Raw genomic sequence first — 25,063 nt, 5'->3', positions numbered from 1 at the left:
CCGAATAAAAAAGTTACAAAGCGCGCGCCGCTCCGTTGTGTTGTAATGTTTCGAAGCATCAGCCGCCCGTTTTCCAAAGTTTCCCGCTAGGCGGAAGGGAAAACAGAAGCGGGCCATTCAGTAGCTAACCAAATACTGCTTTGCTGGTTATTCTAATGAGACTTTTCTTTCTCCGACCAAGGCATTGCTCAATGAAACAGAGACTTAGGTTTTTTTAAAAAATAATAATAACACATTTCTAAGGAAGATACGCATCCAAAAATATTTTCTCTGCTTTATGGATGGTTATAGCTGGCATATTATTAATAAATTAAATTAGGTTAGATAAATACAAATATTGGCAATTGTAATGGGGGGCTTCCGGACAAGGTATAGTCTCTTACAAGGCGGTGTGTGTGTGTGTGTGTGTGTGTGTGTGTGTGTGATCTTGTATCACCTTTGGGGAGCCACGCTGTTTTCAAATAGTCATTGTTAATATGCACTTAAGAAGCACTTGCCTTCTAGTGGTGCAGTTATGGAAAGATAAGGCAGTCCCTGCCCACAGTCTCACAATCTAATAGATACAAGACCGAAGGGAAAAGGAAAGAACAAAACAAGCACAGGATAAGCTGCTTCAACAGAAGTATAGTGTCTGGATCAAGGGAAGAATAGTACCACTCTATTCTGCCTTGGTCAGACCACACCTGGAATATTGTGTTCAGTTCTGGGCACCACAATTTAAGAAGGATGTTGACACTTGGAATGTGTGCTGAGGAAGGCAACCAAAATGATCAAGGATCTGCAAACAGGCTTATGAGGAATGGTTGAAGGAGCGGAGTATGTTTAGCCTGGAAATGAGGAGAGTGAGGGGAGATATAACATTAGCCATCTGTGAAATGGAAGAGGGAACAAGCATGCTTTTTCTGCTCTGGAGGGTAGGGCTTGAACCAATGACTTCAAGTTACAAGAAAAGAGATTCTGACTAAACATCAGGAAGATCATTCTGACAGTAACAGCTGATGGACTCCCCTTGAGAGGTTGTGGACTCTCCTTCCTTGAAAGTTTTTAAGCAGAGCTTGGAAGGCCATCTGTCATTGATGCTTTAGCTGAGATCCCTGCATTGCAGGGGTTGGACTAGATGACTCTTGGGGCCCCTTCCAACTCTACAGTTCTATGATTCTATTATTCTTCATTAAATATCTTAACTGGAGCAGCTGCTCCTTCACATATGGGTGTCATGTGATTCTGGAAATCATTTGTTGGTGGTGGTATTTGAAAATTGAATGAAACAAATAGTATGACTAAAATGTGCATTCAGTTTTGAAATGAATTGGATTTACATTCAATTACATTTTCTATATCATGTCAGCAACATTCACACATGACCCACCTTAGGGCATTCATCTAATTAAATACATTTTAGATAACGAAATGAAATGGCAGAACTCATGTAAATTAATCAAAATATATGCATATGAAGAAAAATCATACTTTTGAAGGGAAAAATATACTTTTTTTGCATGATACAAGAACATGCTTCGGAAATCTTGAGCAGAAGCCAAGCTGGTCTTTTTGTACAGGGCTTCAATAGTGACTGTCTGTGGTATGGACTTCCAAGGAGAGTGGAGTTAAGTGTAAGATGAAATAACTAGGGTGTGCATGCACACCTGAGAAGTTATTGCTGGGATACCCGTCCACCCAGTTTCAAAACCATAATGGATTTGCCCTAACTGGTCTTCAAGAGGCAGTAGTTGACTTCATGGCACATGATTTGTTGCAATTTTCACCATTGCTAATAATCTAAGTTCACTAATCATGCACATTTTAGTTGATTATTTGGTATTTAAAACTGATTAAATCTGCATATATCTGCATGACTATAATGAAAGCAGTTCTAAAGTGGGGAAAACATTTTGGGGTAAAGTATGCTCTGCATAGTAGTCAACACAAGTATGATCTTAATGTTTAAATATTATACCCTTATAAACACACTAAAATTCTTCAGATAAGTTAGATACAGTATTAGAATTTAAAACATAGTTTCTGTTAGCATTCTACAGAGTGTTTTACGGTTCCATGCAAAACACCCAGGGATGCAATATTTCATCACAATGTACACCATTGCTTCATGAACACATAGACACCCCTCCCCCCAGAATTTCTCCTTCAATTTCATGTTGTCAGCCTGTTGGTTTCAACCTCGGTCATGAAAAAATCTCGGTCTAAAAAGTCAGATGATCCTGTGTACTCTAATCTGTATCCTGGAACAACAGCTGGCCTATTAATTATAATGGAATGCTAGGCCTCCTACACAATGGCTATTCAAATAATTTAAGTAATTTTGAGTAGGAGGTTTCACCTCATGAACTTACTCCAAACTCACTATCTCCCATGCCTCCCCAGATATTAGAAGCCACAACTGGATTCTAAGCAGCCACTAACATTTCAGCTTTTTCTTTTTTGGACATTGCAATGAGCTTTAACACCATAGTTTTAAGGCAGATTGCTGTGCTGAGAATAAAAATTTCATCCTAACAATTTAGGCTGCACTCCTGAACAATTATTCTTTGGAATAAGCACCATTTAACTTACTGAGACTTAGTAAGCATACATACTGTGCTGTTAGTCTGGCAAACAAGTTCTCTGATGTTTTTCATTGCTCTATATATCAGGCTACTCATGAGGAAGTGGGTTTTTTAAAAATGAATGTAGGCCAGTTTCAGTTTGTAAGAAAATTAATACCGGTACTTATTTTTCAATCTATTAATAACTGGCATTCATTTAGTGCTTTCAAGATATTATCTAGTTGCAATCCTAACACCACCCTGCAATACAAGTCAGTACAATGGTACCTCGGGTTACATACGCTTCAGGTTACATACGCTTCAGGTTACAGACTCCGCTAACCCAGAAATAGTGCTTCAGGTTAAATACTTTGCTTCAGGATGAGAACAGAAATCGTGCTCCGGCGGCGTGGCAGCAGCGGGAGGCCCCATTAGCTATAGTGGTGCTTCAGGTTAAGAACAGTTTCAGGTTAAGAATGGACCTCCAGAACGAATTGAGAACTTAACCTGAGGTACCACTGTATTATCATCTCCTTTTTAAAGCATATTGCTGCAGGGGAGATAAGGAAGGGATGAGGGCAGAGATTCGCCTAAATGTGCCTAATGAGTTAATGGCAGAGGCAAGTTTGAAGGAGGAATCTCCTAATTCATAGTTCATTCTCTCAGCCACAATGCTACATCAGCTCCACTCACGTTTCAGGATTTCTGGAAGTGGAAAATCCCTCTCTCTATAGCATTTTTGGGACAGTTATCACACTACAGTGTGCCATTTATTACTCAGCAGTCCTGTTAACTCACAACTACAGGAATCCCTCTTCCATTTGATGCACATGATTCTTATTAGTAAGAAACAAAAAGGCAATTCTTGTTCCAAGGGCTTTGGCAAGGGAAGGAAGGAGAGTCTATAGATGGCAGAGAGGGTAAAAGGAAGAACATGCCCCTATGAACTGAATTACAGTGAGCTTCCTTGGCTGCAGTTAGGACTTGCCAGCAAATCCCAGTGGGGCCTGTTGTCAGTGCTAATCAGCTGACCAGTGCCGTCAGCAGGCCCTGCTTGCAAAAGAAGAATCAGGAGCTCACTTTAAGATCCCTTTTGTTCCTTTGTAGCTACATCCTGCACCACACATAGGATGTGATTGGGGAGAAATGGTCTGGTGGCTCAGTGGAGGTAGAACATAGCTATCAAGGCTAGTGACCATTGGCTGACCACTGCACTGCACTGTCTCTCTCCATATTACATTTCACATAGAACATAATAAAACTGTACTGGTCAAAGAAGTCTCTTCCCAGAGAGTCTAGGTCAGCTGGCACAGGGCTAGTTCTCTGAAACCATTTCTAATAACCTGTCAGCCTGGTCCTTCATGCAGAGCCCAATCCCATCCAGATGAGACTGACTCACATCTCCTTGGTCACATGAAACGTGGGCGACAAAAAAGAGAGCCTGTGGTAGCTCATAACCGCCTTCTAGAAGGGCAATTGTTCCAGCACCATATTCTGGAAATGTCCATCTATGTAGGCATGGAAAGACTACAGAACTGTTCCCACATCCCACATCACAGATAGTCTACTGCTCCAGAAGTCTACCAGGGTGGATGGGATCAAAAGCCACCAAGGAGTCCAAGAGAAATAACAGGAAAGCACACTCCTTGTCCTTCTCATGACATAGCTTATCCCTCAGAGCAACCAAAGCAGTTTCAGTGCCTAGACTAGGAAAGAAACCAGAAAGAAAAGGATTTTTTTAAAAAAAACAACAGACGTCAAGAATTACAGGAGATCCATCACCACCACTAACTTAAGAATCTTGCGCTCTTCTTTTCTGAATAACTATTCTTCTTCCTTTTGCATTGTCCAGGTAGCCCTGGACAGTGACCATATCAGCGATCACAGCACCAAACAGGAAGCAGGGAGAGCAGCACAGTGCTCCCAGTGTGCCAGTGTGGTGTAGTGGTTAAGAATGGTAGTCTCGTAATCTGGGGAACCAGGTTCGCGTCTCCGCTCCTCCACATGCAGCTGCTGGGTGACCTTGGGCCAGTCACACTGATTTGAAGTCTCTCAGCCCCACTCACCTCACAGAGTGTTTGTTGTGGGGGAGGAAGGGAAAGGAGATTGTGAGCTGCTTTGAGACTCCTTCGGGTAGTGATAAAGCGGGATATCAAATCCAAACTCCTCCTCCTCCTCCTCTTCTTCTTCTTCTTCTCCTCCTCCTCCTCCCAAGAGGATATAGCATGGAGAAAAAGAACTGGCACTGCAGTAATTCTTCCCCCACCCCCACCCCACCCCCTGCTGCATACATTAATCTCTGCTATGGCTACAATTAACAGAACCAAGTAGTGAAGCTTTTCCTGTGGCTGTGTTAGTCAAAGTGAAGGTGGTCATTCTAAAATAGTGGTCAGGAAGCAGGGATATCACTGCATGCAGAAATAAAATAGCATGTCTGGTGGAATCCATCTTTTATATATGCTTGGTTGTTGTTGTTGTTTACTTACAGCTTTTGGTTTCCTGTAGTGGAATAATGAAATATGCAATCTAAAACCTGCAGTCTGACATCCAGGAAATCACAAGTCTCTTGACTGGGGAAGGACCATAGCTCAGTGGGGAGAGCAAACGCTTCGCATGCGGAAGAGCCCAGGTTCGGTTCCTAGCCTCTCTAGTTCAAAGGATTAGGTAGGTAGCAGGCAATGTGAAACACCCCTCTGCCTGAAACCCTGGAGAACTGCCGTCCAACAAAGGGCAGAATAGTCGAGGCAACTCCCTACATTCCTCATGGTGCTGATTCTGTTGCCCCACAGCTAAATGGACTAGCAGTAGCTATCAGCATGGGGGTTGCCACAGCCCTTTGGTTTCAAAACCCTCTGTTTCGAAAATGCCCTACAGTGAATTAACATTGGGTTCATTCACTTGTGAGGGATGGGTTTAATGTAAGTTTGTGGCTGTAGATCATCAAATCCTTCAAAAGACCATTGTTGTGCAGAAGTGTGTCAGATACGTTAGATTTAATCCTATTAGTCTTTGAATTTAATGGGATCAGGATTGTGCTATTTTTTGCTAAGCATTGGTGATAAAGGCTTCCCCGTTTTGTTGTTATGTTAATACGTACCTTGTTTTGCCGGGCTTACTGCTGATGGATGTTTTCCCACTCCCTTTTAAACTTTGACATTAATGTCAATTACCTGTGGTTTGTCTGCTTGGTCGCATTGCAGAAAGGATGAGTCCCCGCTTTCCCTCATTTTCTGAATCTGGGAAGCTGTCTTAGACATCTTCCTTGTAGATATGTTCTCTCTCATGAAAAGGATCAGGCATAAAAGTTGGTCAGGGTAACATAATGCAGTGGTACCTTGAGTTAAGTACTTAATTCCTTTTGGAGGTCCGTTCTTAACCTGAAACTGTTCTTAACCTGAAGACCACTTTAGCTAATGGGGCCTCCAGCTGCCGCCGCGCAGCCAGAGCACAATTTCTGTTCTCATCCTGAAGCCAAGTTCTTAACCCGAGGTCATATTTCTGGGTTAGCAGAGTCTGTAACCTGAAGTGTCTGTTACCTGAAGCATCTGTAACCTGAGGTACCACTGTAAATGGGTCCATATTACAAGACTGTTTACATTGGAGTCCAAGCAAAGATTCCCCCCCACCCCACCCCGCTACTAAATTCTGCTAAAAACTTCAGAATGTCTTTTAGCATACTATTAGAATGGGATGTGCAGATTTTCTTTTCTGAATATAAGTTAAAGATTGTTCCCTTTTAGGAAAACGTTTTCCAGCCCATAAGTAAGATTATGAAATGCCTGGTCCAATCAGACCCCCAAATAGCACAATTATATTATTTTCCTTTAGAAGCCCAAGGAATACCTGATAAAGATCTTACTAACCATTTGTTGCCTGCTGCCAGAATTTTAATTGTCAGTATTCGAGGACTCTTAATGTAAATCTCTTTTGAGTTTGGCTTTCACAGGTGTGGGACTCTATATTTATGGACAAACTAGTGGCATTACAACACAAACTTCGAGTGAATAAAACGCGTATTTCCCTAGTTAATTCATTTTTAATTTTAATTTTTGCCAGATTTGTACTTTCACTTATCTCATGCTTGCCACAATTTCTCCACTGCATGCCTACTGCATGGACAGACTGCATATGAGAGATTTGGGCTGCTATCCAGAAACACTTAACTGAACCCTATGCGACTTACTTCTGAGTAAGCACATCTAGGATATCTCTTTTTAATGTGTATGGCATACTGGCACAGTATGATAGAGGAAGGATCTCTCATGTGTTCTAGAATAGATTGGCTCCTATTGTGTCAGGGAGTGGCTGGCCAGATGAAATTAAGCAGAGGAACTGACCAGAGCACAATAGAGGACAAAGGCCTTTCTGGATGATTTCATCTGCAATCGTACGCCCACTTAGCTAAGAGTAAGTCCTGTTGACCTCAACGTTGACCTGAACTTTTAAGTAGAAACGTACAAGATTGCACTGAATAAAAGTGAATTTTTCTTTCTTAGAGTTGTGCTGTACTTGTTCTAGTGCTGAACAAGTACTAGTAATATTACTTTTTGTTCCCGTATAAGAAATAGGGGCTGTCTAGGCGACAAGCTTGTTGTTAGGAAGAGGACAGTCCTGCTTCTGTTCAAGGGATGATGCTCAGTGGTAGAGTAGCATGTCCCCACGTTCAACCTTCAGGAACTCCAGATGGGGCAACTTTCTATGTTTTGAGAAAGCGTACCTGTGTTGAAAGGAGGGTGATTCAGCTGTCAAAATTAAAGCAATGTTTTAAAAAGTAAAATGTTCACTAAGTGGTGGATATTGGTGGATATTGCTGCAGAGGAAGAGTCAGCCTTGGCAATAGATTGCACACCATGTTCAACAGCCAGGCCACAGGCATGATCGCATGGGGTAATGGGGAAGCACAAGTCTCTAAATAAATATTTTTTTAAAAAAAACCTTTTAAAGGTCAACAAGCGCTATGGGCACTGTGGGGGAGAGAAGCAATGTCATTAACGATGTGGACAATTTTCCATGACACTGGGACAACCATATCTCACACTACACATGCAACACCAGCGCATACGCTAGCTAGTGGGGGGAAAGTAAATACAATTTTATCAGTAACAAAAATGGTTGAGAATTAAAGGGGAAAAAAATATTATCTCGTGCTCTCTTCTCCACGCACACACAGACAGAGAAACAATATCAATATATTTTTGACACATTTGCTGCTCACTTTCTTTTTCAGAATGAATGTTCTTTCGCTTCGGTTTAACTCTACTGCCCCACCTAGAGACAAATGATAATACTACTGACTTACACTATTTGTAAAAAGTAATTCTTGGCACAGTCTCCCCCCCCTTTTTTTTAAAGGGAGATATCCAAACTTCTTAGGTGCATAATGGATTATTTCTGCAGCAACATGAAGAGGCTTAAAAAAACAAAGGACCATTTAAGAACCTGGAATGTGATTCATTCTCTTTTGAATCAGAGACCCAGAGCTTGGTTTCAGCACCAGCCCAAGGCATTTTGCTGCCTGAGGTGGAGCAGGATATAGTGCCACCAACAAATCAAGGTGCACAATATCCAAGGCCCGGCAACTTGACACCTGAAGAAGAAAATCCTACAAGCTGCCCTCTCTCCATCACCCAGCAGTAAAACACAAACACCACCAAATTGAATAATGAACAATTTGTTGCCCTTTCATGACATTCCTCCTCAACCTTTTACAAGACTGTTAAACAAGGACAGTTTGGGAGCCAGTGCGATGTAATGGTTAGAGTATCAAGACTAGGCCCTGGAAGACTGTGGAGCTCCCCGAGTGACCTTGGGCCTGTGACGGTCTCCCAGACTAACCCACCTCACTGTTAGAATTCCTGCTCCATGACTGCAGTCATGGGATTTTTGTCTATCACATGACGGTGTATTTTTGACTCCACAGAGTGGGAAGTGATGGAGACAGGATGTTTGTGTTACTGTGTTCCGTGAAGTGGGACTATTGTCCTTTGTTCATTCTCTTTGCTGTCTGATGCTAGAGAGAGAGGGAGCCATGCTGCAGTGCTCCATGTGTGTTTATATGTAAATTAAGTAGATTAGCCAAAATGCTGAGTTGCTGAGGTCTGTCACATGCAAGTTGTGCAAACTCTGCGGATCCCTAAGTGTGCCGTCAGTTGGCATCGGTTGCTGTGATGTTCGGGCTGAAGAAAGCTTTTGAAGCTCCCGAACGATCGACCAGGAGGGAGAGAACATGCTAGTCGGACATGTGTCTCTGCCAGGGTCATACTCAAGTGTAGGCTAAACTCCTGACACTCATGGGATTGTTGAGGAGGGAATAAATGAGGAGGAGGGGAGAACCATATACACTTCCACGAGCTCCTTGAAGAAAGAGGTGGGATAGAAATGCAGCAAATAATAAATATAATAATAATAATAATAATAATAATAATAATAATAATAATAATATTTCTCCTCTTAGAGCTATGAACTCTCCCAGTTGACTCCTGACAAACACTGCTGAGAAAGCAGTGCAGAATTCCAAAACACAAGCAATATCAGCACTCACACTAGCTTCATGGCACATTCTCCTGCTCAGAAGTCTACCCAATTAAGTGCAATAGATCTAACTTCCATGTAAGTGTGGAAAGGACTTGGGCAAAACAACAACAACAACAACAACAACAACAACAACAACAACAACAACAACAACAACAACAACAACAACAACAGTGGCCCATGTCTTTAATGCAACGGGACAAAATTTGCACCTACTTCCCTTTGTATACTACATCTACCCTCTGAGGTTATGTGACAACCGGTAGCTGCCTTGCCCACAGTCATGTGAGATGGGGGAAGTACTTGGCACAGAGCGCATAAAGATGCATATAATTAGTTGCATGTATTGTATCATTCATTCTCACTGTCCACAATTTTCCATTCCCCCGTCCACAACACTTACCATTTGCCGACTGAGCATGCTCAGTTCTCATTGAGCTGGGGGAGGGTGCCTAAATAGCAGTGTACCTCTGCATATCTTGGGGTTTCTCCCAACCAACAGAGATCTTCCTCTTTGGGTGGGTGTGCGATTTTCATCCTCCCCACTCCCTGCTGCGATCGCCAGAGCTCCTCAAAGGGACACCCGCATGTCCCAGCAGGCTAGTCCAGACTGGGGGGATGGCATTGCAAGTGTGGACATCATGTATGCGCCTGGTACGCCTGGAGATATGCACAGATTTCCTGTACCTTCTACCAGGTAAAGAGGGACCCCTGGGAATTGTCCACAACCAGCCCTGCCTTGAATGGATGGTGTTCCCTGGACTACTTGGTGGGTGGTGGGTGTGCTTAGACTTCAGCTATATATAACTAACAACTTCCCATCAGCCTGTGCTCAATTTCTAACCGGAGATGTGCTAGGATTTAAGTGGGCCGGGAAATCACTTTTTGTTCTCCCAAAGCCCTTCCCTCAGGTGTCTTTGGTGCTGGTTGTGCGTCCTTCATGCCAAGGAGGGGGAAATAATCTGCACATGCACACCACTTAGACAATACCATGTTGGTCAGTTTATATGTGTGCTGGCATCCATCTGTCTTGGGAGACAATGGAGGAGTGTGCCTTTAGGGGTGAAGTCAAGCTGTTGGACGGTTGCAGTGCTTGCTGGGGCTATAGAGACTGATACAGGAGAGACATGTTTCATTGCAGCTGGGGCAGATGAAGGCATCCGGTTGCGCTGATGTAGATTAACCATGACGTTTCTTCTCTCTGTGCTCCTCCCAGCGGTCATTTCTCCTCCGGTCACTGCTATGGATACACAACTTGGCAGCCTGTCTCCAGGCACTGCAGTCGTCTGCAAGGGATTCCCCCACGGCACAGTTATAAATAGTTGAAATAAGTAAAGAGAAAAGAAGGAACTGTACAGTATTGGCTTATTTTAATTAATACTACATTTGTTCTCTGTGCTCTGAAAACTGGTTTCAAGGATCCAAGATGAACTTTGGTATAAACAACTCCCTGACCTTAGTATTTACTTAAGAACTTAAATCCATAACTTTGCTAAGTGAAGTCAAGTCAACGTCTTCTCGATCCAGCTTAAGAGCACAACGCAGCCATTGTCTTCATTTTTGTTTTCTAACGCGTCAGTCTTCCTGAAGACTGTGAGTCTCTTTTCATCATTTATATCCTCCCCTGGCACTACAGTTGCCTGTCACTGAACTTCCCTGGAGATGTTCCTGTTCTTAATTGGAATTCATTTACATTTCTAAGATCATAACAGCGCTCTATCAAGTAACAAAAGCACTGAAAGCTAATCAGTATCTTACCTTGGGCGGGGGTGGGGGGTGGGAATCGGTTCATATGCAATTTCCCCTGGTATCTCACCTCCCACATTAGATCACCAAATATGCTAAAAATGAACTTAGTTATCTGAGTGTCCCCAAAATGGTATCAGCGAGCTTGGGAAAAGCCCATGGGAAAAGCCCATGATTTGCCAAAGAACAAATATCTTTAGACCGCATCCTCTGCCAGACTAAGTACATCATCAAAGCCATATGACTGAGGCTGCTCAGTGGGCACTGAATGTTGGCTTGCTGTTGGGGCAGGGGGTGAGACACTGGGGATGGGAAGGAAGAATGGAATGGAATATCCTGGAAAAGGGCAACCAAAATGGTCAAGGGGGTGGAGAGACCCCATGAGAAAGGTTGCAGTAAGAGCTGTTCAACAATGGAACGGACTCCCTTGGAAGGTGGTGGTCTCTCTTTCCTTGGAGATTTTTAAGCAGAGGTTGGATGGCCAACTGGCATGGATGCTTTAGCTGAGATTCCTGCATTGCAGAAGGTTGGACGAGATGACCCTTGGAGGCTTTTTAGTTTAGAGAAGAAGTAAGAGGTGGCATGGCAGAAGTTTATAAAATTATACCCAGCATGGATAAAGTGCATTGAGAAAAATGGCTCAACCCTCTCTCCTAACACTACAATTTGAGGACATCCAGCAAAGTTGAATGTTGGAAGGTTCGGGACAGATAAAAGGAAGCATTTATCCACGCAGCACATGCTTAAACTATGGAACTTGTTCCCACAGGGGGTACTGATAGTCACCAACAGGTGGCTTTAAGAGGGACACGGGTGGCACTGTGGGTTAAACCACACAGCCTAGGACTTGCCGATCAGAAGGTCGACAGTTCGAATCCCCTCGACGGGGTGAGCTCCCGTTGCTCAGTTCCTGCTCCTGCCAACCTAGCAGTTAGAAAGCACGTCAAAGTGCAAGTAGATAAATAGGTACCACTCCAGCAGGAAGGTAAACAGCATTTCCGTGCGCTGCTCTGGTTCACCAGAAGCAGCGTAGTCATGCTGGCCACATGACCCACAAGATGTATGCAGGCTCCCTCGGCCAATAAAGCGAGATGAGTGCCGCAACCCCAGAGTCGACCACAACTGGACCTAATGGTCAGGGGTCCCTTTACCTTTACCTTTTACACAAATCTAGCATTGCCTGAGCTCAATTGAAGTGCAGAGTGCTTGAGGACCGGGACATTTGCAGGGAAACCAAAATGTTTGTTTACAAAGCTATTGTACTATCAACCTTACTGTATTCTTGTGAAACATGGACCACTTATAAACACCATCTCCAATTCCTTGAAAGATTCCATCAACAGTATCTTCAAAAGGTTTTACACATCACTTCGGATGACAGGTGAACCAATACCAGTGTACTGGTAGTAGCAAAGATCACCAGTGCCAAAGCAATGATTCCTCAACATCAACTTCGTTTGATTGGTCATGTTGTCTGGATGCCTGATTATCGTCTTCCAGAGCAACTACTTTATTTCGAACTTGAAAATGGAAAGCGTAATGCCGGTGGCCAACAAAAGAGGTTCAAAGACTCTCTCAAGGCAAATTATTTAAAAATGTAGTATAAACACTGACAACCAGGAAACACTGGCCTGCGAGTGCTCCAGTTGGAGAACAGCTTTTACCAAAGGTGTTGTGGGCTTTGAAGATGCTTGAACTCAGGACAAAAGGGAGAAACGTGCGAAGAGGAAGGCACACTTGGCAAACCCTCACCGTGATCAACTCCCACCCAGAAACCTATGTCCCCACTGTGGAAGGAAGTGTGGATCCAGAGTTGGCCTCCGCAGTCACTTACGGACTCACTGTTAAAACTGTGCTCATGGAAGACAATCTTACTTGGCTACAAGTGATCGCCAAAGAAGAAGACAACACAAACTCATGGATGGTAAGGCTATCAGTAGCTACCAGCCATGATTGGTTCTTTTCTAACTCCACCATCAGAGCCATCGTACCTCTGCAGGTCAGCTGCTGGGAACTGCAGGTGGGCAAAGTGCTGCTGCACTCAGGTCCTGTTTACAGGCTTCCCGGGGCTTAGCTACTGTGAGAAGCGGATGCTGGACCAGATGGACTATTGGCCTGATCAGCAGGCGTGTTCTTAGGACAGCAGAAACACGCCACGCGACAGGGTGCAGGTCCCACTGATTCTATATGCAATCCACTGTTTTGTTCCTTACACTTAAAACAGTGCTTTAAAAATAATAAAATCCCTCTTTTCAATATTGCTATTTCCAGAGAAGGAAAGAGACAAACAATAATGCAAAGGCTACAGTCTCAAGCAAACTAACGAAACCTGCAGAGCAGTAAACTCAGAAAAGCACAGGTTGTAGCAATAAGCTGGAATTTGAAAGGCATGGGTAAATAAGATACTCTGAAAAGACGTGCAAGTGAATATAGGGGTGGTAGAAAGCATGGAGAAAACATTCGAAAAGGCCACACATCACAACCCAAAAACCCCCATCATTCTCTGCTCATCATCTGCCTGGGGGCACCCAGGGCTTCAAAAGGTGACCTTGGATTCTGGGCAGGTTAATGTGAGGAATCCATTTTCTTAATTGTGTGTGTGTAGTTTTTTTTTATAATCAGCAAAACTTATCACTTCTCCACTATGAGGGAAAGACTAACAGGAGCAAGTCAAAACGTGCATTCAGATGAATGCCTGGCTTCTCAACACAAAGCTTATTTTTCTGGCACTCTGTATTGAGCCAAAACAAATAAAGTAATAAAATAAAATAAAATGGTGGCATGTTCCAGAGTGGAAAAGAAATATCTGTCCCAGCCAACTTCATTTCTTGGGCACTTGTACCACAGAGTTGTACATGTGCAGGTGCAGCTCAGGACAGAGGAATTATTGGCTCAGCCAAAACAATGTGTCCGCAAGGAGGGGGGCAGAGTGACTAGTTGCCTACAATGGATAAATTGTGACTCTGGAAGGAACTTCTGCCAGCCAGAATGTTGAGAAATTATGAGAGAGGGGTGTGCGATGGGCCACACTTTAGACCCCTTTAGCCTCAGCTTGAGAAAAAGCAGTTATTGTCTCAGTGTCTCATCCTTCTCCCTTTCTGCCCTCAGAGCCAGTGTGAGATAGTGGTTAGAGTGTTGAACTTGGACCTAGGGGACCAGGGTTCAAATCTCCACACAGCTATGAAACTCACTTGGTTACTTTGGGCCAGTCACTGCCTCAACGCCTAGGCTACCTCACAGGGCTGTTATGAGGATTAAATGGGGGGGGGGACCATGTATACCACCCCAAGCTCCTTGGAGAAGAAGGTGGCATGTAAAGGCAAAGAATATTTGTGGTGGCCCATGAATTGTCAGGCTGCCCCTTTCCTTGGCAGGCAATTACGGTAACAAACATTTCTTGAAAAGCAAAGTTCAGCCATCCAGAGAAAGCCTTGGAAGAAAAATATTCTCCTTCTACAGACTTGCAAACACTTTTAGGTGCCTTTGTGCTTTGTGAGGTGGGGTGGAGTTGGGATTCTGGCTTGTTTGTTTGCTCCTCTATTCCTAGAAGCCCCCCATTCTCTGATATTGTTGGGGAAATTTCTTCTACGAAATGGTTAAGCGTTGCCTTATTTCCAAGTTGTCTGGGTGTATCATCTCTTCTGGTAGATGTGCCTCTGTAGATATAGTTATTCCTGATTTAAGACAGCGTTAGTTAGTTAGTTAGTTAGTTAGTTAGTTAGTTAGTTAGTTTGTTTTTTAAAAGATCGGTTATCGCTCATGCTAAGCCTCTGTGTCTTGCTTTCATTAACAGCTGTGAAAGCTTTACGTGGCTCACCAGCAGCATCTGAGAGGGTAAGATGGAGACAGAACGATAATGATTGATGATGACTTCACCCTATTGCAGCAGAGGATAGAAAAGACTGGGAAAGCAAACCGGTGACCTGGAAAACAAGCTCAGATTAAGAAATGTCAGGTCAGTAGGCAATAGCAAAGGAGCACATATAGGTATAACAAAGATACTTTTGTCACATTAGATTATGATGGTATGGGGGATGGGAAGATACTGTTCAGCTCCAACCTCATTGTGATGAATGTTATGAACCTGGGAAAAGGAAGAAGAAGAAAAATCTCTCCCATAGACACTCTCAGTATTCCCTCTCCCCATTGCCATTTCTGTATTGACACATGTTTCTATACACAACCACACTCCACACACACACACTCAAGAGTTTGGAGAATGGACAGTATTTTCATAGATTATTGATGAGCCAGCTTATGTATGCAGATATATTAAAAAAAATTCGTTAGATACTAGAAAATGCCCCTGGCATTCTGCAGTCATAGATAATGTTTTCCATGACGATTTTGCTGTCCTCAGTGCGGAGATAATTCAGGTGTGTACATTCATGTGTCTGCCTGCTGAGCTCTGCCTGGTGTTCAGCATGCTGGTTCTGTTGTGACGAAAACTTACATCGCATAAATAACTTTAAACAAAGGAGTAATCCCTCTGGAGGAAAGAAAAACGCTTTCCTGCTTTCTTGAATCCCCGTCAAACCAGTTGATGTGAATGTTAGGAAATGAAAGCATAAATATGGCATCTAGTATCAACATCTACGTCTCTATATCAATAAATAAAAGCAAAGCTTTGAATATTAATAACATAAGCACATGAGTTTTATTGTACACATAAATATGTGTCCAGGCACACCTGCAGTACAGATTTATATCAGCAAAACAGCAAAAATTGGGGAGGCCGTGCATCCTATTTTATAGAGGACTGTCCTTTGTTTGGAGGGCAGTCCAGTCCAACTCAGTCTCAAGATAAAGGAACACGTGATGGTTCTTGGAGTTGGCCATCAACAGAGCACCTGGAAAGCAGAATAAGCAAGGCACACAGAACTTGCTCAGTCTTTCCCACAATGGTGGTATGTCTCTACACTAAATTAGAGAATTTCTCCCTTAATTTGTAGCTATATATGTGCATTAGTGTCTGCAAATTTTATGCAAATCAGAAGGTTTTTTGGTCCTTTTTTGTGATTGTCTTAAGTGATGTGTGCATGGGTTCCTCCACAGAAAATTATCTGAATAGCACCCTAGAGATGTTCATGAATCAAGCTCCTGAATTAATCACTGGCTTCATATACGCTTAGGATAGTTGAAATCATGACACTTGCACTATTTATAACCAGAGCAAAATACTGACCAGTCCTCTGAGGAAAATGCATATGGAAAAGAAACTGTACCTATTGTGATGGTAAGGAAGCACTGAAAATAAAGGAACATTATTATTCTGTAGAATCAGGGTGCTTGACTTTATAACTCTGCTTAGCATTAGCATTTTAAGGCAAAACATTAATGAGAGAACTGTGAAAATCCATCACACTAAAAGAGATCAAATTTTATGATCAATATGTAAATTGGTTCCTGGGCAGAGGTGAATAAATCATGATGTAATATCTAGATTTTATTAGACCACAACATTCATGAATATATTCTTCAAGGACAGCTTTTACTTTAATAAGTATCTTGGCTGATTATCTCTCATGCGTCCGTCCTCAAATTGTGCTGAGTGTGTTTTTACCTTACCATCCTTGAAACTGGTTTCACTCCAAGTTTTCACTCCATTGGCAGCCTAGATAATGGACCACACGGTAGACATTAGCTTGGCAAAGTCTTAACTCTCCCATCGCCTTGAAAGCCAATATGCTGTTGTCATGGACTGGTTGGACACAGAGGAATGACGGGAGGAACCAGCTGAGAAGCCACCAGGGGAAGAAGGCTTAGAACCTGGGGACTGGTGATGGGACAACAATGAGTGGTCAGAAGGAGAAGAAGAAAGAGAAGACTGGGGGGAGGACGTGTTGAAAGCTGAAGAAGTAACAGGGCTTACTGAGCTGGGAGAGTTTGTGGCAGAGAGAAGTCCAGAATCAGAGGCCGAAGCTGAAGCAGGTGAGTGGGAGGAGAGAGGCCAAGAGGCAGTGATGAGTCAGGCTGGTGAAGAGTCATGAGTGTCTCCCCCTCCTTCCCCCACTGTTTCACAGAACCAGAAAAGGGCTGAAATGGGTGGAGCTGTGACAGGTTTCACACAGACTCAGTCTCTGATTGCTTGGGAAAAGCCCTGGAGTGAGGGGACTTAGATGGCTGCGAGGACCTGGGGACTTTCAGTCTTGGCAACTGATTCATGAGGTAAGACCTACCAGGGATGAGCTGCTGTGCTCATTAGGCCTAACACTTAATAGATTCCCCCCATTCCATTCTACAGCAATGTTTTGGCGCTCCCTGCAGGATGGCATCCAGTGTGGCTGCACCAGTCTTGCTACTCCAAAACTGCCTCTGTGGCTAGTCTAATGCCCTCTGGAGATGGTTAGAGTCTACCTCCCATCAGCCACATTGTCCAATGGACAGAGATGTCCAACAACATATGGAGGATACCACGTTGGCTACCCTCGCCATAGGATACCAATGCAATTTTCGTGGAATGTTTTGTCATTTCTGTGGGTTGTAAACTGCCTTGAGTACAGTAATATAGAAAAGCTTTTTAATATTGTAATCTTTCACTCCTTGGGCACTTAAGAGTTAAAGGCCAGCACCAAAAGTGCCTTAGAAAGCCCCATGACCTCAGAGTCTGAGTTGAAATTCTAAGTAGCAGAACAGGTTTTGGTAATGCATTTGGTAATGCATTCAAAACCCAAAGGCTATGATCTCTGCTGCACAATTGTTAACTCTTTGGCAATGTTTCACCTGACCTTCTAGCACTGATAGACATCAAAGGGTCAGACTTCTGTGTGATAAAAATAATGGCATTGCTATCTTGCACTTCCAAGTATTACCTTCTTCTTGAATGGTCCACATTTATTTTAACCATTTGAAATGGATACGTAAACACTTATCAGGGCTCACAGAAATGCATTCTCCTCTGGATGAAATATGACAGCTGTCTGAGTGCTTCTACTGATAAATGACAATAGCTTAGGGCTAGGGATTGCATACAATCAAATCCAAATGAACATGCAGGAAGAGCTATAAACAGGTAAGAAGCCCAATATGTTGGATTTAAGACATCTTGCACAGCTGTTATTTCACACCTAAACATTTTGTTGAAGGGAAGTACCACTGAGAGGAGATTAGAAGAATGCATTTGCTTCTGCTTTAAACAAACCACAGTTTCTCTTCCACACTTGGAGAGCTGTAGTTTGTTTAAACTTCATTCAAAGAAGCCAAGGTTCCTGTTTCAACTCCTGGCTTATTTACTAACCAGAGTGTAAGCAAAACACAGATTTCCCCCCAGTTCAGCTGTAACAAAGAACTCTTGCTTGTTGAAAATCTCCTGATCTTTTTCTCTAGTGCCTGTTGGAAGAGAGGATCAGGAAGCAAACAAGATAAAGCTTGCTCTGGATTGCTCAGGAAGTAGCAAACCAGGGTTTCCTGTTGTGTCTGAATCATTCGTTAATATAGAGAAAAATGGGGGATGGGGGTGTTCTTAAAAAAAAAAAACACCACAGAAATTCTTGAGCTTTTTTTTACAAGTACGCTAAAGAACGTGATTTTTCGATTGGAAAAATCTAGATCCAGAATGATGTGCCGCCTTTTGGAAATTTCCCCTGGACATCAATTCTGCCTTTGAAATCTCAGTAATGTCTGGGAAGATCCAGACACGTGGCAGCAGTAGTTTCTGATAATTGATAACTTTGGTGTATTTTGGTTGTTCAAATCAGTGTACGTAGAAACAAAACGGAAAGCAAATTTCCTATGGGCACCTATGACTGGACTTCACCTTGAGTTAAATATTTAAGAAAACAGCAATATCCAACCAAACAAGTGTCTCAACACTTCTTAAAGCAGTGTCACAGGTAGAAACAGGCCCTTTGTATCATTCTACATTTTTAAAATTGTAGAATCAGTGTGTGCGTGAATCTTTAAGCCCTGTAGGCCTCTGTGTCAGGTTCTTGGGATTTTCCCTAGGCAACAATCCTTCTCCTGTCCCTTTCTCACCCAGCTCACCGGCCTTGAAATTTCCTCCTAGCTGGAATGTGTCCTTGACTTCTGATAATGACTTTTGCTCTCCTGGAAGATGGAGAGGCTGTGTGAGAGATTCTGCACCAGCCTACTGTACAAAGGTAACTTTAACATCCATCACTGATGTGGTTTTCAGAAGGTTACCCAGAAGAGAAGGCTAAAATAAGTTTCCCTACCCCTCCGTTACACCATGATAGCTCTCCTTTCCCTTTCATAATGAAAAGAAAACCCACCCTCAAAAAACAAAAACAAGTAGGTGGCATAATTTAAATTTAAGCAGCATCTCGTGATACAATTAGGAACAGAATCAAGAGCAAAGGAACACATTTTAGATTAAACACCTGTCTTGCTAAGGCATGATTTTCAAAGGCTTATTTCCTAGCGTGAATTGAGTTCAGAAGGAAATCAGCTATTTTATAATCTTAGTACGCCTTCAGATAACAAAATGGATATACTTTGTTAAAAAAAAGATAACGTGATAATGGTGATACAAAGAGGGGATAAACCAAGAAAGTCCCAGCATGTCTTCCTTTCATCTTTCTGGTTTTCTGCAAGTTTCCTTACATGAAGGATTTTTTTTGTGTGTGTGTTCTCTCTCTTCCCAAGTCTTGTCAAATGATTCCGAACAAAGTGTGAGATTAGTTTGGTGGTCTAAGTGCCTCTAAAACATTCTTGGCTGTGTGCACGTGGTCGTTTCTCTCCTCAGGGATCGCTGGGATTTCATCTCTCTCCGAGCCCTGGCAGGACAAAATTTAGAAAGGAAGACCATTGGCTCATGGCTCAGTCAGCAGAGCATGGGGTTCTTAATCTCAAGGTCGTGCGCTCGAGCCCACATTGGGCAAAAGGTGCCTACATTCAGTGGCGTAGCAAGGTCAGGTGGTACTTGGTGCAGAAAATTTCTTGTCAACCCCCCCCCCCATTGAAATTATTAAAAGAAGGAAAAATAAGATACAGTTGCAAGTGTTATTTTCTGGTTTAATTTACTTAACATTGTGAGCATACGCACTTAAAACCTTTTTTTATGATGGGAATTTCTTATTTTAAAAACACATATTTTTGCCATTTTGTCACCCCCCTCAGTGATGATGCCAGGGGCGGACCACACCCACCTTACCCCCCTTCCTACGCCGCTGCCTACATTGCAGGAGATTGGACTAGATGACTCTCGAGGTCCCTTCCAGCTCTACAATAGTCTATGATTCTTTGGGAAAGTGTATGTACGTTTAAGTGGGATGCGGGTGGCGTTGTAGGTTAAACCACAGAGCCTAGGACTTGCCAATCAGAAGGTCGGCAGTTCGAATCCCCACAACGGGGTGAGCTCCCATTGCTCAGTCCCTGCTCCTGCCAACCAAGCAGTTCAAAAGCATGTCAAAGTGCAAGTAGATAAATAGGTACCACTCTGGTGGGAAGGTAAACGGTGTTTCCATGTGCTGCTCTGGTTCGCCAGAAGCGGCTTAGTCATGCTGGCCACCATGCTGTACGCCGGCTCCCTCGGCCAATAAAGTGAGATGAGCCTCAACCCCAGAGTCGCTCACGACTGGACCAAATGGTCAGGGGTCTCTTTACCTTTACCTTTTATGTACATTTATAAACAAAGAACTTAAAAGCACCACACAGACTCTGACTTGCCCCTTTTGGGAAGCAACTGGTAAAATCTAATGCAAGTCAAGAACTACGGAGAGCCAGTGTAGTGTAGTGATTTAGAGAATTGGACTTAGGCAGCATACGCACCCTACATTTGAAGCATATGGCTTCCCCTAAACAATACTGGGAACTGTAGTTTGTTAGAGGTGCTCATATGTATAACTCAGTGAGTGGGAAATCAAAGTTCCCATGACTCTTTTCTGGGGGATGTGCTTTAAATGTATGGTCTGTATGCAGCCTCAGACCAGATAGATCCAGATACAGATTCCCACTCGGCTATGATACTTACTGGGTGACTCTCTAAGTTCCACTTTGCTAACTTTGGATTTAGTTCAGAGTAAGCATAGGGGGAAATTTTGATTCAGTTCTCATCCAAATCCAAATTTATGAAATCTGCACTTTCTAAAACAATATTAGAACCAAAATACAGCCACCCTCCAAAATTCATATTTACTTGGATTTTGTGATGCTGTTCTCCAACCAGTGCTTGCAAAAATGCCTATATTGTGGGAAATGCACAAAAAAGAAAAATGTTTCTGAAAATAATATACAAAACATACTTACATTGCTCCGTTATTCTCAGAAACCTGTGAGCTTCATTGCAACCAGGTTCCAGGCTGTTTCATGATATATAGTTATCCAGTAAGTGGCAGCAAATAACTTAAGAGTAACCAGCAATGAATTCAGTAAAGCAAGTTCACATAGGCTCTCTTTGATGAACAGCTAAGGCGCTTTCAAGATTTGATGTTTCACTTGGGCCTTTTTCTTTCTTTTTTTACAAGGAAGGTAAAGCCAAAAGAGGCTGAAATTTGAGGAAAGCAGGATGAAGGGGACTTTCAGTTAGCAGTGTGAAGCTAGAGAAGAAGGGTTGCGGCAGGTTGGTAAAGTCTGATAATAAAATTTGGTTTATGGGACTGAGATGATGTAGAAAAAAAAACAGCTCTGAAGGTTAATGGCGAGGGAATCTTGCAGACCCCTTTGACCTTTCCTGTTCTGGTCAAGCTCATAGGCATGAGACCACCAAAATTAGTGTAAGATGAAAAGATGATTATATCTGTTTCTTCACAAAAAAATAAATTGAGGTGCTTAATATACTTCCAAAATTACATAGAAAAGTGAAGGTATAAAAGGGCATAGCCGAATGGCATGAAGTATCGCAACTTTGCAGAAGGGCTGTTGCTCACTGAAATATGCATCTTGCAGCTTCAGTTCTTGGCCTCTCTAGGTATAACTGGGAAGGATTCCTGCCTGAAACCCTGGCAGGCTGCTGCCAGTCAATGTAGACAATACTGAACTTGATGGATTAGTGGTTTGACTCAGTATAAGACAGCTTCCTACATTGCTATTTCCCCCCCTGAAATTAAGTAAGTCTTGGTTTGGTCAGTGCTAGATAGAGACCACCTGTGAACTCTATGACGGAAGAAAGGGAGGTGGTGGGTTTTTTTCCATTCGTCTTTTAGGAATCTCAGTGTTTATTACTCACTATAAGGTGTAGCAAACTGCTCCATTAAGATTCCACCTTTAGTATCCAATAAGAACCTTGAGCAGATTCTCAAGGATATTGACCTAAGTTGTTGCTTAAAGCAAAACCCTGAGGTTCAGTGCGGTTCCATTGGAGCCGAACTGTGTTCCAGCCATGAAAAGGCAAGAAGAAGAAGAAGAAGAAGAAGAAGAAGAAGAAGAAGAAGAAGGGGAGGAGGAGGAGGAGTTTGGATTTGATATTCCCGCCTTTCACTCCCTTTAAGGAGTCTCAAAGCGGCTCACATTCTCCTTTCCCTTCCTCCACCACAACAAACACTCTGTGAGGTGAGTGGGGCTGAGAGACTTCAAAGAAGTGTGACTGGCCCAAAGTCACCCAGCAGCTGCATGTGGAGGAACGGAGACGCGAACCCGGTTCCCCAGATTACGAGACTACCGCTCTTAACCACTACACCACACTGGGAGTTGTTGCAGTGTTCTGCCACTTTCCTTCAGCCCCTCTGAACCAAAAAATAGATGGGATAGCTTCCACCTGCAATAGCTTACTTTTAAAATAGTCAGGCGCGAAGGGCCATGGCTCAGAGGTAGAACATCTAGCTTGCAGGCTGGCGTTCCAGGTTCAGTCCCTAACATCTCCAGGCTGTGCTGGAAATGTCATCTGTTTGAAATCCTAGGACTCAGTTAGACTGGTAAAGAAAAAGTTATTTACATGCATTGTATGTGCAATATAAGGGACGTGGGTGGCGCTGTGGGTTAAAGCCTCAGCACCTAGGACTTGCCGATCGAAAGGTCGGCGGTTCGAATCCCCGTGGCAGGGTGCGCTCCCATCGTTCGGTCCCAGTGCCTGCCAACCTAGCAGTTCGAAAGCACCCTCGGGTGCAAGTAGATAAATAGGGACCGCTTACAAGCGGGAAGGTAAACGGCGTTCCGTGTGCTGCGCTGGCTCGCCAGATGCAGCTTGTCACGCTGGCCACGTGACCCGGAAGTGTCTTCGGACAGCGCTGGCTCCCGACCTTTAGAGTGAGATGAGCGCACAACCCTAGAGTCTGTCAAGACTGGCCCGTACGGGCAGGGGTACCTTTACCTTTACCTATGTGCAATATAACATTGTGTCACCAGATGGTGATGTGGAGTCCCCTTTTTTTCTCTACCAGTTTTCCCTGTTTAAATTCACAGTGCTTTAAATTGAAACGCTTCTCTGTTGTGTCTAGATCAGGCCCTGGGGAGCTGCTGCCAGTCAGTGAGTGTAGAGAGAAGTAAACTAGATGGACCAAGGGTGTCACTTGGCAGAAGGCAGCTTATGTGTTGTAATTGTGGTGTAAGGGAGAGATTTTACTTTCTTGGGCTCCAGGATCACTGCAGATGGTGACAGCAGTCACCTCACAGAGTATTTGTTGTGGGGGAGGAAGAGAAAGGAGAATGTTAGCCACTTTGAGACTCCTTCGGGTAGTGATAAAGTGGGATATCAAATCCAAACTCTTCTCTTCTTTGTGGGGCATAGGAATTCGTTCCTCCCCCCCCCCAAAAAAAAATAGTCCGACCCCACACAAGGTCTGAGGGACAGTGGACTGGCCCCCTGCTGAAAATGTTTGCTGACCCCTGCTCTTGAGGGTCCCATGGACTGCAAGACGATCAGCCCTATCCATTCTTAAGGAAATCAGCCCTGAGTACTCATTGGAAGCACAGATCCTGAAGCTGAGGCTCCAATACTTTGGCCACCTCATGAGAAGAGAAGACTCCCTGGAAAAGACCCTGATGTTGGGAAAGATGGAGGGCACAAGGAGAAGGGGACAACAGAGGATGAGATGGTTGGACAGTGTTCTCGAAGCTACCACATGAGTTTGACCAAATTGCGGGAGGCAGTGGAAGACAGAAGTGCCTGGAGTGCTCTGGTCCATGGGGTCACGAAGAGTCGGACACGACTAAACAACTAAACAAGAAGGGTGGCACTGAATTTGAGAGCCAATGAGGATCTCCTCTGCAGGTTTACATTTTACTCAGGGTATGTATCTGCTTTGAGCATTTGGGCTCCCCTGCACCGAAGTGCAGAGTACAAAATAGAATTCATAAGCTGTTTATTTATAAGGGCATGCTATTAACAGGGTTATGTCCAGAACGCAGCCTTATTTGTATTAGGGGGTATAGGTACAGAAGCAAGAGTCACCACTGGCTTATCATTCTTTTGCTTGAAAAATTAACACACTCTTTATAACTTCCCTCCTAATTAGCAGAAGCCAGCCATTCCCTGGAGAATAGCACAGCCTTCTGCAAAATAAACCTTTGTGGGAGGCTCCTGGAAGCAGAGCACCAGATGAGTAGCTGATAAATTCTAGAGGGGAAACTGTGCTAACCTGCTTGCAGGGAAAAAAATAACAGAGTCCCGTGCCACCCTAAAGACTGGCACGTTTGTGGCACCAGTTTGGAGGGGATCCAAAATTTCAGGGTTTCTAGTTAGTGACGCTAAATTAGCTGGCAGGAGGAGGTGGGGGATGTTATTACAAAGTGAAGGGTGGAGACCAAACAATGCAAGAGATAAGAGCATCCCCATTATGATGCAGAGCCAACTGCAAAGAAGCAAAAAGGGTCAGTGATTCAGAGGGAGAATTACTCTATTTAGTGGGCTGCGAATCTTAATCTCAATTGATCTGTGATTGTGTCAAATCTGCATACTGATAGCAGCTCAGCAGCATTTTTTTTAAAAAAATGAAATCTGGGGTTCAAACTGTTGTTTCTAGGTGGGTGGAAGCACAGGAACCGCTAATAGGATCCCTCCTCCTTTGTAATGCCCTTAAAACCTGAGTACTGTACTATTTCTTTATTTAAATATTTATGTTATTTGGTAACTGCACGCTCATGAAAGGGTAGTATAGCATCTTTCAACATCTGTTACTGAATGTCTTGACAGGCTGAAATGTTCTCTTGCCAGTGTGTTACCATCTTCAACGCCGGACTTGTGTCCTTTTCTTATTTTTGCACAGAAACTGTGTGGTTTGGCTGATGTAAATAACTGAATGGCACTGTGGAGCATTATGGCCTGTATATATGCATCATATGTTAGGACATTTGCTGGTGAATACTCCCTTGATGGTATGGCTGAAGATGTGAGGTCCTGCAGTAGTGTT

General features: G+C 43.4%; 1 long non-coding RNA gene across 1 annotated transcript in view; it reads right to left on the bottom strand.

Annotated features, from left to right (window-relative positions):
• Positions 1 to 24,673, bottom strand: part of LOC308593159 — a 350,716-nt gene extending 326,043 nt beyond the window's left edge. Inside the window, exon 1 of the long non-coding RNA XR_014010797.1 lies at positions 23,774 to 24,673. This is a non-coding gene — a long non-coding RNA (uncharacterized lncRNA). The remainder of the gene's footprint in view (positions 1 to 23,773) is intronic.
• Positions 24,674 to 25,063: the final 390 nt, after the last annotated feature.

This window comes from Podarcis bocagei (genome assembly GCF_964188305.1).
Source record: "Podarcis bocagei genome assembly, chromosome: 8".
In the NCBI taxonomy this organism is placed as follows: domain Eukaryota; kingdom Metazoa; phylum Chordata; class Lepidosauria; order Squamata; family Lacertidae; genus Podarcis; species Podarcis bocagei.
Note: the sequence above shows the minus strand (reverse complement) of the source record. Positions and strands in the feature narration are given on the sequence as shown.